The 17,059-nt window shown below is 40.9% G+C and overlaps 1 pseudogene; it reads left to right on the top strand.

The window, feature by feature from the left end:
* Positions 1 to 12,753: 12,753 nt before the first annotated feature.
* Positions 12,754 to 13,425, top strand: LOC147897695 (uncharacterized; annotated as a pseudogene).
* Positions 13,426 to 17,059: the final 3,634 nt, after the last annotated feature.

Genomic DNA, 17,059 nt, shown 5'->3' with positions numbered 1-17,059 from the left:
CGTGAGTTTTGAAGGAGAACCAAGTCTTGAAATGACTAAATCATGGGAGATTTTCCAACATATGAAAGTAAGCCTCAATATAGTGGGATTGCTCTAGATTGCACCTTATTGAAGGGAGTTTTTCTATAGCATCTTCAACCTAAACAACACACTATGAAGATTGTAGATTCATTGGATACTATTCCTATCATTAATACCCTGATGGTAGATGATCAAGTCCCTAAAGTCTCAGGCATGGTTGTAGATGGTGGTCCCGTAGTGAATATTTTCTCTATAGCTATGATGAATAAGTTGCAATTCAAGAATATGAAACCATCATCATTCCAAGTTTGAATAGTTGATCAACGACCTATGAAGCCTCTAGGTATGAGTCTTGATGTTGTTTTGGCTATTGGTGGAAATCATTACACAATGAGTTTGCTAGTCATTCCAATGGAAGAGCATGCATATCCTCTATTACTCAGAAGACCCTAGTTAAATAAGTTCCAAGGTATTACATGATTGGGGAAGTTGGTGGTGATAATTAAAATTAGGGAAAAGGAAATTTAGATTCCAACTAACCAAAATCGGTATCTGAGAGCTGTAAACCACAAGATCTAGAAGTTAAGGATCAATTATTTTGAGGCTCCGCCTATGGAAATTCAGATTATGCGAGGATTATGCATTATAGGAGAGATTGGCATCTTCGCAAATAGCTTTGTTTTTTTGCTGACCTCAAATATAATATTAAAGAAGAAATGATACCTACATAACAAAATATGTATTCCAGTAATCTCACTAAAGATGTAGCTGGCGAAAGATGTATATCCCAATAATTTTGCTAAAGATGTACTTGGGGAAAGAGATATTGCCGATCCTCGACTCACCATTGCTGAGTTGGATAAGCTCATTTGAGCATGTTTCATCTACTCAATTTACAGAAGTGATTTGATTTTTTCTATTGTGGTAGCCCCTAAGTAAATGGGGAACTCAAAGTTTGTGTGAATTACAAAAAGTTGAATGCTCAGGTTGTATGAGACCCTTTAAATCCTATTCCATTCACAAATGGTATTTTGGATCAAGTTTCATGACACACGAGATGTACTTGTTCATGGACGGCTGTAGTGGCTCTTATCACATTTCTGTCAATGCACGCTCTACTTTCTAGAGATTTATAGTGGAAACTTTCAAGGATTATCTTAGTGAGATTATTGCCATTATTTGGATGATTTCTATGTTACTCAAATGTTACTAATCATTTGAATCATTTGAGTAAGGTATTTGATAGATGCCGATGAGTAGATATTTCTCTTTCAATCCAGCCAAAAGAATTTCTTATGTCTGACCTAATATATAGTACTTGGCCATGTCATCTCCAAAGATGTTATCTGGACCTGAGCTTGGTAAAATCAAAACCATTGAGTCGGATTCCTGAACCTACTAGTTTAACTCAAAATTGATCTTTTCTTAGCTTCATCAGATTTTAGAGATGTTTCATTTAGAATTTTGCTAAATTTGATGCTTCATTATATGAGCTCACTAAAAATGATGTTAAGTTCTACTGGACACCAGAGTTGTCCAAAGTTTCTAAGACACCAATTCTCAAAAAATAAAAATGGGATGTTGTATTCCACGTGCATGTGGATGCTTTTGGTTATGCTGTTGGAATCATTTTAGCTCAACCTGATGGTAGGATGGATTATCTTGTTTACTATGCCAGCAGATTGATGACCGAGATCTTGAAAGAGAAGATTTGGGAATGGTTTATAGTGTTCAAAATTTCATCACTATTTGTTTGGCAATGAGCTCATTTTCTACATCAATCGCCAGGCTTCATTACATCCTATCAATAAATCTATCATTTAGGCAGATTAGTGAGGTGGATGCTTTAGTTGCAGGAGTTTAATTTCATAATTATACATAAGCTTGGTAAATCACATGCAAGAGCATATTATTTATCTCTTCTTCCACAATAACATTAAAGTCAATAGATACTACCGAGCTTCTTGAGGCTAATTTATTTGTTGTATATTTCACTAAAACTAGGTATCAAGATTTGTTAAAGTATTTGCCTCAGGGTACTTTCCTCGAGCAAATGCCTAAGGACAAATGTTGGCATATTTTTGTTTAATCCTAGAAGTAGGCCTTGATTGGTAGTCATTTGTATCACCAATTTGCTGATGGTCCTTATGTAGGTGACCTCACAAAGAGGAATTTTTTGAGGTAGGTTTATGGTGGAGTGTATAGCCCAACAATGACTCCACATGTCATGGAGATCTTGGAGAAATGCCGACAAAGACTCCACTCCCAAACAACTCCTTGAGATATCTTTGCAAGCACAAACCTACCGCTTGTGTCATGCAAGTGCCTACTGGATTGTGTCAATGTGATCCCACAAGAGTGAAGAGAAGAGAGAAGAAGGGAAATGGACAGGGAGAGAGGGGAGGGAGTGTGGAAGGGAAAGGGAGAGTGAGGATGGGGGGGGGGGGAGTGGCAATCACAAATGGAAAATCAAGAATTCTCAACTCATAAGAAGATGGAGAGAATAAGAGAGATTTCATTCTTAAAAGCTGCATGTACACAATGAAGGCCAAAGCCAATTTTTTGTCATTTAATACACTTCACCTTTTGGAAGGGAGGGCCAACCTTGTTCTCTCTTTCGCCTCTCTCACTCTCTTTTTACAACCACTTGGGCCCATATGGCTCTGAGGCGGTTACTTATCTCACATCCTCTCCTACTTCTCTGCTTTATCTTACAAAACATATGGTAGTTACATGAATTGTTAATCATGGTAGTGTCCCCTTCTTGCTCACAATCCATCCTTGGGTTGTGTAAGGTGTATTATGTCAAATTTGAGGTCATTGTTCATGATGCGATGCCGATCAAAAGGTATATGGGAGATTCTACAAAAGGGATGGAGAGGCTTCCAAAAATGTGTCTTGAACATTTCATCAAAGATATGTATATGATGACCATGAAGATTTTGGACAGGAAGATATAGCCGCATGATTTAGGGAAATTGGGGGCCGATTTTGAGGTCAAATACTATTTTGAACCATAGCTGTTGAAAATTTTCCTCCGCATTAGGCTCCTAAGTGGGGATGTCCCTTAGCAAATTGATGAGAAATTGAAAAAAAAATGCATTGTCGCCACAACTGTTGGAGCTAAGACTAAGGCAAAAGTTACAGTGTTGCAGTGCCACCAATGCATAGGAGGAACCCACTTCTAGAAATTCAAACCTTGGAAATTTGTAGGCTATATTCAGATTGAAGACCTGCATAGTTTCAAAATCCTTATATGGCCATCTTCCATGCAAAGACATATAGGTAGGTTCGACACATTGGCCAATGCTCACTAAGCAATAGATCTGCCAAAAAGCCTTGTGCCTTAAAAAGGGAATCCTTGGCTAAGGCTAGAGTCCTATAGTCACATCTGTAGTACACACTTGATGAGGATTGGGATGTTGGTAGCCACCTCTATTACTTCTTAGATTTTTGTGTCCCCACTTCTAGATGCTTCTTTGAATTAATTATGTCTGGACACAAACATCCATAATGTCTTTACAGCTTAGTTGGAAGCTCGAGAGCTTACCCTTCCATCAATCCACATCTGACACATCATCGATGACTTGAATAAAGTGATGGCCTTGTGCCAAGTTTTATGGTTGGGTAGTGGCTATTGAGGCTTTTCCTCTTGCTCATGTGGGTGCTTAATTCTTCTAAATATTCCTCTTTGTAGGGACCCTCCATGTTTGAGAAGAGCATGGGCTTGAAAATTTTGTACCAAGTGGTGGTGCCCATGTCCTTTGTATCCTCTAGCTTCAGAGGTTGTTGTTGCATCGGTGGGTTGGGCGGTGCAGTGTTGTGTTGGGAGGTGGATGGATGTGAAGGGTTAGTGTTAATAGTGATTATGGAAGTGGGGTATTTGTGGGGTACATTGTCAATATTAGATGGAGGTGGAAGGGGATGGGTAGAGTTAAATATGGCTAATGCTGAACCAGTTTCTACTTCACGTAGACCCGTTGGGTATGCTACATGAAAATCATCAAACCAACTAATGCCTATTTGAATCATATTCTAAATGGCCTCATGAACATTATTATAGAGGGATATTATGCCAATGGGGTGGAGCATTGGCTATTTTGTGCAAAAGTATGTTGAAAGATGAACTTAGCATCCATATGGCCATACACTTGTAGCCACTCTACACTTGTAGCCAAGATTTGTAGGTTTGCAAGGTAGGTCCAGCAATTCACTAGGTATTAGGAGTTCTAGCATGGGGTTTTCATTGGATAAGATGTATGCTTCTTGGATAACTTGCACTCGTGATATAAAATTATAGACAATAGGTTGGTATGGGAGTTTCAAAATATCTACATCATTAGCTAAAATGTGATGTGCATATAAGCTATTTCTCCACAACAGCATGTCTAAGTCAGCAAACAAAAAGTGGGTGCGAGATTTTGATGTTGTGATGTGTGGTAGCAAATAGAAATAGTGTGGAGGTAGTAGTTGAAGGTGTCTTCAAGTGTGTGAATGGAGTACGCTAGTGTGGTGGCGCATGTGGATGCAGAGAGTAATCTCTCATGGATTTTGTCAAAGCCTCATCGAGGTCCTACTAAGGAGATGTTGTTTGTATTGCTTGCAGTTGCTCCTGGTGGTGGATATTCTATTTTTGCCTTTGTTGTAGGAGGGCATGGAGCTTCTCTACTAAGGAGGAGATGTTGTTTGTATTGCTTGCAGTTGCTCCTAGTGGTGGATATTCTATTTTTGCCTTTGTTGTAGGAGGGCATGGAGCTTCTCTATTTGGTCGGCCTACTTGAGTTACTAGAGTAGGTTCTATCCTTGCACCTACTCATGCTATTGCCAATTCATTGTGGCTTGTCTTTGGTAGGCATCATAATCTACTTGGCATGCATCATTTTTTGACTACTTGGTCACTAGGGCTTCTTCCATTTGCTATAGCGTGGCCTCCAGCTTGTAATTTGTAGAGGCCTCAAACTAAAAAATTTTAAGGCCTCTTCAAAGTGTCATACCCATCAAAGATACATGCATGGGATAAAAGCACACCAATGCATATTTTCTAAGACGAAGCTTACAAATTCATTCACTAATTTTTAAATTAGTTTTGGAATTTTACATACTTAGTTCATGATTCACTAATACTCTTAATTTTTTTTCTCAATTTATTCATTTTTTTGACTTTTTTAAAAAATATCTTAATAAAAATAAATTTTATATTAATTATTATAAATTAAGTTAAGTTAAAATTTAGTGTAATTTGTATTTTCTCAAACATTGAATATCTTGAAAAGTTTCAAAAGTGCAAATCAAATCAAGCTTCTCGACTTCGTTGTGACTTTAAGCATCATTACTAGCATTCTCTTGGGACATCATCAAAATGAGAGGTTTGCACCTTTCTATTCGGCTTACCATTATTTCCTTGTGTGGTGGAACTCCACTCCAGAGACCTCTCATTTTTTATATTTTTTCAAACCTCTCACTTTCTATTCAACTTTTTGCTATTTCCTTGTGTAGTGAAACTCCACGCTAGAGACCTGAGCTTCGAAGGCATTTTGGCAGAAAACATTGAAAAATGGTGGCATGCAAAAAATGTGGTAAGAGAGTGTTCAACACATCGACAAGTGATGATATTTTCTTGGAATTTTTGTTTGTATTTGGCTCTTTCTAACGTAGGAGTGCACTTCTGATGCCAAATGAATTTGGGCACAACTAAAAGCACCTAAAGGCTTCTAGTTGAAGGCACAAACATTGCAAAAATTAAGAGAATGGTGGCTCAATAGACTGCAAAAATTATGAGTGTGATGACTCCATCAACAAGATTACTGAGAACCTCAAGCTGGATGTGGCTTGGCTTGTGCTCATCTGAAGATATTAGACCATGTGACTCAAAATTGCTACACTTCAGGCTTCTTCTACTATTTTGGTTTTCTGGTTCTCTTGGAAGACTACCATGTTGGCATGTGTACTGAATGTTATGACCATTCAGGAATTATAAATACAAATACCATAATTTATCTGCAAAAGAAAAAAGGAATCCTCAAAAACTATTGCAATTATACAATCATGGGGAGCTTGTTTTCGCTTTGGCTACTTTTGTTGCAAAAATGTGTCGTTCCAATGGCTCACTAGAATGTGGGACATGTAAACAAGCTCTTATCAAGGAGTATGAGGAAAAGAGAAAGTGCAAATACCGACTTAAGGTGAAGCTACAAGCAAACTCTATGGACTTGAATGTTGCAAAGCGTCAAAAGATTTCTCTTGATGTTGTGAGGTGCTTCAAGTGACATACATAAGGTCTACATGAGGAGAAAAAGGTTGAAATTTCCATGAGTGTTATTGAGCACTGAGTATTTTGAGAGCTGTAGGGTTCATGTTCACAGGCGATTGCGGATCATGAAAAAGTTTTATTGATAAGCGGCCTTTAGAACACCCTCAAGTACATGAAAAATCCCAAAAGCTCTAAAGAGTTGTTTTTGAAGACGGCAAGCATGATGATGGTCATGAATACCAAAGCCCAAGCCAAGAAACCAAATATTGCAACTGCATCAAGGCTTCTAGGTGTGCATCGTAGGAACTTCTATGTTGCTAGATCTTGAATGTGTAAGGAGATGATACCACTGCATTTGTGTGAACGACAACCATGCATAAAGGGTGCAATTACAGAAGAGGTGAAGGAGTTAGTGCTATCATTCTAGACCAGTACTACACATGTCTCGCTCGATAAGAAGGATGTCTATCAAAAGCATACAGGGAGAAAGACTCATAGGAAACACCCACTGCATTTTCTTGAGCAACCTCAAGTTGGTGATATTCCTTCAGGTTGTATCCCTTCAAGAATCATAAGCTCATTCCTTACTTCTCTATGGTATGTTGTTAACAAGTTAATGGTGGCTTTTAGGTTCTGTTTTCATTAGCTACATGTTAGCTACCATTGGCTACATGGTAGCTAACATTATGACTTGCTATGAATAAGTACCTATTCATTACTGTTGTGTTGTTAGACAATCAATGCTCTGCCTTTCGGTAGCTACATGGTGGATACCATGGCCTGAATTGCTATGACTTTCTATGACTACTTATTGAATGATGCGATTAGCTACTAAGTGTTGCCAATAGCACTCAAGTTGGAGTGAGCAGAGTGGTGGTTACGTAATAACTAAGTACTAGCTACCACATCTATTAACTATGAGTGCTGTGATTGTTGTACCAAATCATAGCCATCACCAAACGAATTAGTATCTATCATTAGGCATCCATTGCTGGCACTTAGCTACCGAGGGCTACCAGCAGTACTGAAGTAGGAGCTCTATAAGTGGTTAAGAAATTGAAGGAACACAAATGGAGACAAGAAGTGAACACCAGTGAATGGATGTGCTCACACACGAAAGCTCCAATAGATGTTCAATAGATAAGAATACAAAGTACTTGGCATATATAGTGACCAAGTAGAACATAAAAATAAACCAAGTACTAGACTAGCCTACAAGGTCATATCTTTGTATATGTCTACAAATCCCCCCTCAAAGATATGACTGAAGTACTCTGGAAACGTGTCAGAAGTACCTAGGGCACCTAAAGTACCATGGTTACACAAATTCATCCATCAGGATATAGCAACCTATGGGGTAACACATGAATAACAATGTCATTTTATAACCCCCCCTGACATTGTTGTTATATCTCGTATCCCCAAGCCGTGTCGGTGACGAGTAAAAAGTGGAGCTGACAGGATTTTAGTGAAGATATCCGCTACATTATCCTCAGTAGGACAATAGATAAGATCAATGAAGCCATCCTGTATACAATCCCGAACATAATGATAATGATTCTCAATATGTTTCATGCGGGCATGAAAGACAGGATTTTTCCCAATGGCAATGCAACTCACACTGTCACACAAAATGGAAGTGGCCTCACCATGTTGTGCATGATGCAAATCAAACATAAGCTTCCTTAACCACATTGCTTCTGTAGTGATTGCGTTTGCTGGCTGCGTTTGCTGCGCTATACTCTGCTTCACTAGAGGAAAGAGAAACACGGTCTTGCTTTTAACTGAGCCAAGAAATGCAAGCTGAACCCAATGAAAAACAATAACCAGTGGTGGATTTTCTATCATCCATATCCCCTGACCAATCTGAGTCTGTGAAACCACTCAGAGAAATGTCACAATTTGCAGCATAGTGCAATCCATGAGTAAGAGTGCCCTGCAAATATCTGAGAACCCGCTTGGCTTCTTGCCAGTGTGTGACTGTAGGGACAATGCATAAACTGACTTGGCAACCCAATGGCATGTGCAATATCAGCCCTGGTAGAACACAGATAGATAAGACTACACACCAATTGTCTGTAAAGTGTGCCATCAAACTTCTCTACTGTGTCATGCTTTGAAAGCTTGAGTCCTTTGGTCAATGGAGTGGCCACAGGTTTGCAATTTTCCATCTTAAATTTCTGCAAGAGACTCTTTGCATACTTTGTTTGGGACATACATATCCCTTCCTGGGTTTGCCAAAACTCAATAAGAGCATGGTTTCATTTTCAGCAAAGACAACATCTCTACTGATAATAATCCTCCGAGTAACAGGATCATACAAACGAAAACCTTTACTCTCAATACTATACCCCACAAATATGCATTTGACACTCTTGTCATCAAGTTTAGTTCTATGTTGAGCAGGAATTAGAGCATAAGCAACCGACCCAAAAATTCTGAAGTGATTTACCTTGGGCTTGTACCCATAGTATGCCTCAAATGGTGTCCTGTTAACCAAAGCTTTTGTTGGGCATCTGTTCAAGATGTATGTGGCTGTAGTAATGGCTTCTCCCCAAAATCCTTTTGAGATTTTCTTGAATTTCAGCATGCATCTGGTCATTTCTACAAGAGTCCTATTCTTCCTTTCAGCAATAGGATTGTGCTGGGGTGTGTATGGCACAGTTAAATGATGTTTGATGCCATGTTCTTGCAAATAGCTTGCAAATACCTCTGAAGTATACTCTCCCCCTCTATCTGTGTTGAGTGTTTGTATCTTGGAATTGGTCTGATCTCAGCCATAGCCTTGAATATCTTGAACCAATAAAACACTTCGGATTTGTTCTTCATGAGGAAGAGCCATGTAAATCTGGAGTAGTCATCAATGAAGGTAACAAAGTACCTTGCCCCTCTATGAGTAGTAACATTCATGGGGCCACAAACATCACTGTGCACTATTTGCAATGCTCTTATTGCTTTCACATCACCTTTCCCATCCTTTTTGAAAGGTAAGCGGTGCAATTTGCCAAGGGCACACCCTTAACATACTTCATTAACTGGCTGCTGTAATTTTGGCATTCCAATAACCATGTTGTTGTTAAACAAATAGGTCAAAGCCCTGTGATGGATATGGCCAAACCTGGCATGCCATAAATCACCCTGAGATACACATGATACAGCCATAGCATGCTGATTATAAGGCTGAGCATCAAGCTTGTACAGCCCTTTTTCATAAGTGCCTGTAGCCACAATAGCATAACCCTTTTTAGGATCCTTAATCCTACATTGGCTACCTTGAAACTCTACCAACATATGTTGATCATGAGCAATGGAGGAAACTGAAATCAGATTCTTCTTCAAATCTGGAACATACCAAACATCACGGATGTATTGTTTCTTTCCTGAACCATCCAAGAGAATAGGAACATGTCCCACTCCCGTGATATCCTGAGTGGCATCATTAGCACAAACAACATGTCTGCCATGGACCGGTATAATGTCCTCAAACCAATCTCTGTGATGAGTCATATGCTTAGAAGCACCACTATCCAAGTACCAAGGATTAGTGGTGGCCAAAGATGCATCAATACCCTCTGACACTGGCTCAATAAGAGCATGAGCATGTGTAGCATGTGACATACTGGGCTCCCCCCCTGTGTCAATGATCTCATGATCCACAACACCAAAGGCAAAGTCCTTGTCATCGTGGGCATAATGTGCATGAGAAGAGGCATTTGAATTTTCAGCAGGTGCCACAAAATTACTGTTTGTAGTCCCCCTCTTCTTCTCATTAGCAATCCTCTTCTGACACTCGGTAATGTAATGACCAGGCTTTTTGCAATAGTTACATTTACCCTTTTTCTTAGAGACGGGACTTGCCTGAGAACTTGCATTTGCCTCACTTTTGGGCTGAAATCCATTGCTGTTTTTTTTGTGAAAGTATCCTCCTTTTGACTGAAATTTGCCCTTTCCCTGCATAGCAAGAGCTTGCTCACCTTGGCGAGATGAATGAGCAAAATTAGAGGTTCTTTCCTCTTCTTGTAGGAGCAGCCCTACCAACTCATCAAATGAGACAGGTGCAGCTCTAAGCATGATAGACAAAGAGGTAACAAAAGTGCCAAATGACGGAGCCAGGCTATTGAGAGTGATAGTGACCAACTTTCTGTCTTCTATCTCCTCATCCAACGCCTACTAATTGATCTCTAAGATCAGTAATCTTAGCAATATGGTCTGCAATTGTTTGCCCTTCTTCCATCTTCAACTCCTTGAGTTGATTTGTCAAAGCTAGCACTCTAGCTTCATTTTTGACCTGATACATACATGCCAGTTTAGCCCAAGCATCTTTAGCATACCTGCAGGACTTGATAGTAGACATAATGTGCCTCTTCATCACTGAGAGGGATATCAAAGATAAAGCCTGGGCATTTCTTCTATCAGACCTCCTTTGTTGCTCCTCCAATAGAGCAAGAGTAGGAGCTATGGATGTAGATGTGATGGATGAAGATGAACTAGTTGCAGCAGCAGCTGGCCTAGTTTCATCACCACTCACGATGTCCCACAAGCCCTTGCCAACCAAAATATTACGGAGCATAAATGACCACAAGGCATAGTTTGATCCTTCCAATTTATCCCCTTCAGTGATAGTGCCAAAGCTTTCAGAAAGAGACATTTTTCCTGACAAATAACTGACAAGAAGATTTGGGTGTCCAAGAAGCAGGAAAAGAGCGCTGAAGCAAATTGATTTGAAGTAGGAGCTTCCGAGATGGATGTCAGTTTGATTCGGGGCTGGAAATTGCTGAGAAGAGCACCAATGTAGCAGTAGATGAACTCGTATTGAAGAAGATGGCGGCTGCTGCTGAGAAGAGCATCACTGCAACTATAGGAGACTGCTGTAGGCAGTAAAAACAGCAAGAGGAGATGCCAAAAAGTGCTGGAAATCAGGGCGACCTGAAGTAGAAGCCCCCGGGCTCAAGGGCGACCTCAAAAAGAGGGGCAAAGTGAAGGCGACCTGATCTGAAGCTGTTCAGGCTGAAGTCTGAAAATCAGCAACATTGGTTGGTTGTCGACCAAGTCCTGGAGAGAGGCGACCTGAAGAAGACTTCTCGGGGCAGCAAAAAACTCAAGTTCTTCACGACAACTGACTGAAAAACAAGCTGGAAACTGAAGTGGGCTGAATGTAGGATTGAGAGCAACACGAGGACACGAGAGAACTTGCCACAAGACGGAAGGCAAGGCTGAATCTCGGTTCAAGTGACTGACGCTCTGATACCACTTGAAGGAACACAAATGGAGACAAGAAGTGAACACCAGTGAATGGATGTGCTCACACACGAAAGCTCCAACAGATGTTCAATAGATAAGAATACAAAGTACTTGGCATATATAGTGACCAAGTAGAACATAAAAATAAACCAAGTACTAGACTAGCCTACAAGGTCATATCTTTGTATATGTCTACAGAAATAATTTAGTAGTAGCTACCAAGTTTGTTAAGTATCAGTGCTCTTGTTCTTGTAGCAAGTGGTAGCCACCACCAATTGGCATGATAGCTGGACCATTAGGCGCCCATTGTTGCCACGGTGGTGGCAATTGCTTGAGTGGAAGATACCATTTGCTACCACAAACAAAGAGCAGGCAATTATTTGAGTGCAAGCTACCACTTGTTGCCACTAAGCGGGAGTAATAGAAACATTATAGCACTTTCTACCACTAAGCTAGAGTAATAGAAACGCCACCCTTGGTAGCACTTGCTTCATTTCCACTAGTAGCTATTAGTTTCTACCACTAGTGACAATGCCAAGAGAGCTACCAATCCATTGAATCCATATGTGGTAGGTACTGCATGATTGTGCGGTAGCTACCATGTAGTAGGCAATTCTTTTAATGGAAGCTACCACTTGCTACAACCTAAGTGAGGCATTTTTTTTAGTGGAAGCCAACACTTGTTGCCACAAAGCAAGAACAACCTTAACTCAAGAATACAATTTAGTTGGCAACCTTTGAAGTGTGGTGACCAAAGGGTTTATCTGTATATCTCCAAAGGTGACCATATTAATCATCATTGGAGGGAACATGTTGCCATCACATACAACAACAAGAGAAGTATCCCTTTCATCCTTTTGCTTGTCATAGGCAAACTTAAATCTCCCTATGTCTTAATGTTTTCCAATAACTTTAACGAGTACTAACAAACTAATATGTTTAACTAGTACTGACAAACTAATATGCTTAATGTAGGTGGAGTTCTTTCTTGCCTTCAAGCAGAGCCACCCAGAGGTATAGATTCACCAAAGGGCCTTTGAGAAGTTGAAGCCTTACTTTGTGCACAAGCTTAAGGATCGGTACACTTGTTGCTGCATGTGTCTTTTTTGAAGGATGTTGTAAACCATTTATGACAATAGGTCTCTTTTGGTGTGCATGGAGCATAGTGCAATTGTAGATGTGAAATTTGTGGTTCATGTGATAGTTGCAACGCACGTGTGAAAACTTTCACAGGCATAACTATGTTTTGGGAATCTGTCCTTTGCCCGAAAGCAATCTGTGCCAGCTACCATGCCCTTAAGTGCTTGCTGGGATAATTATCTTCATGTGGAGCAGGAAAAATGGCATGTTTCCCAAGGAAGGAATCATTTACTGCACGTATAGTGTCCGTAAAGATATTTGAGGATGTCCAATTTGGAACCACAGTTGATGGAAAAAAGAAAAAAAGAAAAGTTCTTTCATTCAAAGAGATGCAATGCAGGGAGCTTTTGGTAATGTTTAAGGACCCCTTGAACAAGTTTATAAAGCATAACTTTGTCTACAGATGGCAGGTAGAGCAATTCAAGGAGTGTCTTGTTCACTTCCCCGAAGAAGTAGTGGTATCTGTTGTGGATTTTAGAGAAAACTACACTTTCAAAGAACAAAATGAGATCCAATCCATGCATTGGCACTCCAACCAAGTTACAAGCTTTGTCCAAATTATGCATGTGCGTATTGTAGGCATCGTCCACAAATACTATCACTTTTATATATCATATCATAGGATGCATGACACTTTTTTTGTTCAACATTTCTTTATGCTCCATTATAAATGGCTGAAAGATCAAGGCATTCAGGTCAATGAACATTGGGTGTGGTCAGATGGAGCAGCCTCACAAATCAAAGAAAAGAGACCTTTTTACTTCGTTGCTTGATATGGCACAATGACAAGAATGAAAATGACACATAATTTTTTTGGTTCGACATGGAAAGGGTGAACACAATGGTGTAGGGGCTATTCTAAAAAGGCATCTCACTCATGAGCAGCTAAAGCCAAATGGTGCAAAGCTCCAATGTGCAAAGGAAGTGGTGTTATTTCAAAGAGAGACATTGTTCAAAGGGGCTAATGCCACATACCCCTCAAAGGCTTGACTCATTACCTGAGTGTTTTGGGAAATCAAAGAAGGTGATGTGGACAAAAGCAGGAATTGGGATTGTAAAGCTGTGCCTGATTCGTGTGAGTTGCTGTTAGATATCAATGCTCCACTCTCATGTAACTACGCGGGAACCAGCTAACTCTACTTGTAAGCCCCCCATATGAGGAGAAGGAATTTGAGTAGCTCGGCTATCCGGTAGGTCCTGGTTTGGACACCAGATGGGGGCCATGTGTGGCCTGATGGCTGGACGGAGTTGGCACACTGCCAACTAGGCTACATGCAAGTGTGGGAAGGCATCTCATGACTGACCGCATTGAAGGTAGACGCAGCATTTCCCGGGGTAGCCCATTCTCAGGTTGCGGGGCCCGTTTGGAGTCTCAGATGATCTCGGATGGCTGTGGGCCGAACGGACACCATAGGTGAGTTGCTCTATTTTTCGCATCGGTTCTATCGTGTGGTTGGTGGCCTATTTTAGGACCGACCCCCAGTCGACCGTTTTGGGCAGACTGGGTCGGTCACCCAATTGAGCCCAACCAACTACAACTGGTGGCTATATAAGAGCATGTTGAGGAGATGTTGAGATATCGAGCTCCACTCGAGATATGCCAGGGTGACCGTTGTGTACTTATGTCACCGACTTGTTAGCTGGAGATGCAGTTGGTACACTGCCCACGAATAATAGCTGGATGACAGCTATCCTTATCTACTATAGTTTGTGGCTCAGTTAGTATGCCACCTTAGTTAGTTGAGTTTGGTTTTGAGACCCACATATAGGGTTCTTCTATTTCTTTGTACTTGAGTTCTTTTGGCTTACACAACTAAGAAGAGGAAAACTGTTTTCAGCCTCCACCTTTATGTGTATTCCCCCATTGTGATTGTGAGAAAGCCTCAAGTGAGACTCCTTCCCTCTCTCCCACAATCTTCACATGGTATCAGAGCCTTGTTCGTGGTAAGGAGCTCAAGGAAGCAAGCCAAGTTCGTGGTGTCCTGGTAAGAGGACCAGTGTTGCTTTCCTATTTCGAGTTTGAGAGCAAATCTCTACAGGTAGCACAGCCAAAAGTGCAGGAGTGCACTGTTTCAGATTGAGACGCCCTTCGCGGTGTGGCGAGAGCGCAGTATATGCTGCAGGAGATGGCGAAGCCCTTAGTGACTTTATTTTTCTGATTTGAGGCCGTTTCGGGGCCCGTTTTGAAGGCGGAAGTTCTTCGCAGGCACTCAGGAAAAGGCCCTGTTTTTTGCTGTGCGACCACTGCGCGGCTAGTCGGTGGAAAGGTGCCGCAGAAATTGCATCGTATGCCTGTGTGCAGAGATATTGGGAGTTGCAGATTCGTGCCTGTTGCCTGTTGATGCAAAATCGTCACTAGGAAGTGACTGTGTGGTGAAATACCACTTTCGTCAGTTTTGCAGATCTGCCCGTGTGAGGCAAAAGCTATGTTTTTTGCAGAGACAGAATATTTTGCAGTGTTCTGTAATGGCATCTGATTCTCTTTCACAGATTGTCACTGAAAAGCTTAACAAGAACAACTTCCAGGCATGGTAGTTTAGAATGACGAATTTCTTGATGGGAAAAGGCTATTGGGAATTCATTACAGGAAATGAAGAAGAACCTGTTCTCCTAATGTTCCCAGTCAACAGGAAATGTAGGCATTTAAAGGATGGCATGAGAGAGCCAGGAAAGTTATGTACTGGCTGTCTATCAGTATTTCGGACTCCATGATTGTGCATATTCAGGATGCAAATACGCCAAAGGAGGCATGGGATACTTTGGCAAAGATGTACAGCACAAATACGCAAGCCAGGAAAATGCAACTCAAACAGGAGTTGCACAATGTGCAGAGAGAAAATTTGAGCATAAATGACTACCACATGAAAGTGAAGAAAATTGCAGATGCACTTGCTTCCATTGGGTCGCCAGTGGATGATGACGATTTGGTCTCTGTGACCTTGAACGGTCTAGGAAAGGATTATGCACAGTTCCGGACATCCATTGCCGTCCGTGAAAACTTTCCTGATTTTGAGGAGTTGATTACTCTTCTAATTTCTGAAGAGCAGAGAAATGGGGGTGCATCTTCTTCAGCAGGAACTTCAAAAGAAACTGTCTTTCTACTCAAATGCTGGCAGAGGTAGAGGCAGAGGTAGAGGAGGCCGATCTGCAGGCCGTGGTAGAAATCAGAATATGCAGCAAACGCAAGAAAACCAGTCCTATGCAGGAGGATGTGGTAACTCTAGAGGCAGGGGGAGCCAAAGAGGCCGTGGTGGATGGCAGAGAGGACAAAATGCAAACAGCAATATTGAATGCTACTATTGTGGCAAAATGGGTCATATGGCTAAAGAGACTGCTACAAAAAGCAGAATGACGTTATGAGTGGAAAATTGCAGCAAGGCAATTATGCATCCTCTAGTAGACAGGGCGATGACAGAAATGAACATTTGTTTATGGTGCAGCATTTGACAAATTCTGTAACAAGTGCAGAAGAAAGCAATGATGTGTGGTATGTTGACTCGGGTGCGTCAAACCACATGACAGGTCACGCTGAATGGATGCAGGATGCAAGAAAAATGGAAAAACCAGGATTTGTGGAGACTGGTGATGATACTGCACATCCTATTGTGCAGATTGGCAAAATTCCTTTGTCCATGCAGGATGGGAAAAAGAAATACTTGTCTGATGTATTTCATGTCCCGAACATCACCAAGAACCTGGTTTCTGTTGGTCAAATGGTTGAGTAGGGCTTGCAGGTTAGATTTAATCCTCATGGATGCTTTGTTGAGGATATGAAAAATAATGGTCGCTTGATAGCAAAAGGAAAGAAGAAGGGCAGGATGTTTACGTTGGATGCAGACATGCCTGAATTGAGTGCAGCAATGTTTGCACATGGGACCGGTGTAGTTGCAGATATTGATATCTGGCACAAACGCATTGGTCATGTTAATATACAGCGACTTAAATCAATGCAAGCCCAAAATATTGTTGCAGGATTGCCAAAATTCAAGGTTGCAGAAATGCACAAGATTTGTGAAGCCTGTCAATTTGGGAAACAGGCAAGGAAACCTTTTCCTAGGCATGTTCAAGAGAGTAAAAAACCATTGGAATTAATCCACTCTGATGTGTGGACTACAAAAGCTGCATCTATTGGAGGCTGTCACTATTTTGTCACATTTATTGATGACTTCAGCAGAAAACTGTGGGTGTATTTTATGAAAAAGAAAAGTGAAGTGTTTGGGCACTTCAAAGCTTTCAAAGCTATGGTTGAAAAAGAAACAGGCCTGCAAATAAAATGCCTAAGGTCAGATGGAGGGGGAGAGTACCTCTCAAATGAGTTTGCAAGGTTCTTGCAGGAGCATGGTATAAAGCAGCAATATTCATGCAGTCATACCCCACAGCAAAATGGAATTGCAGAAAGAAAAAACA

The sequence above is a fragment of the Dipteris shenzhenensis genome, chromosome 10 (genome assembly GCF_047967505.1).
Source record: "Dipteris shenzhenensis isolate YYH24624 ecotype China chromosome 10, Dip_SZ_1.0, whole genome shotgun sequence".
Classification (NCBI taxonomy): Eukaryota; Viridiplantae; Streptophyta; class Polypodiopsida; order Gleicheniales; family Dipteridaceae; genus Dipteris; species Dipteris shenzhenensis.
Note: the sequence above shows the minus strand (reverse complement) of the source record. Positions and strands in the feature narration are given on the sequence as shown.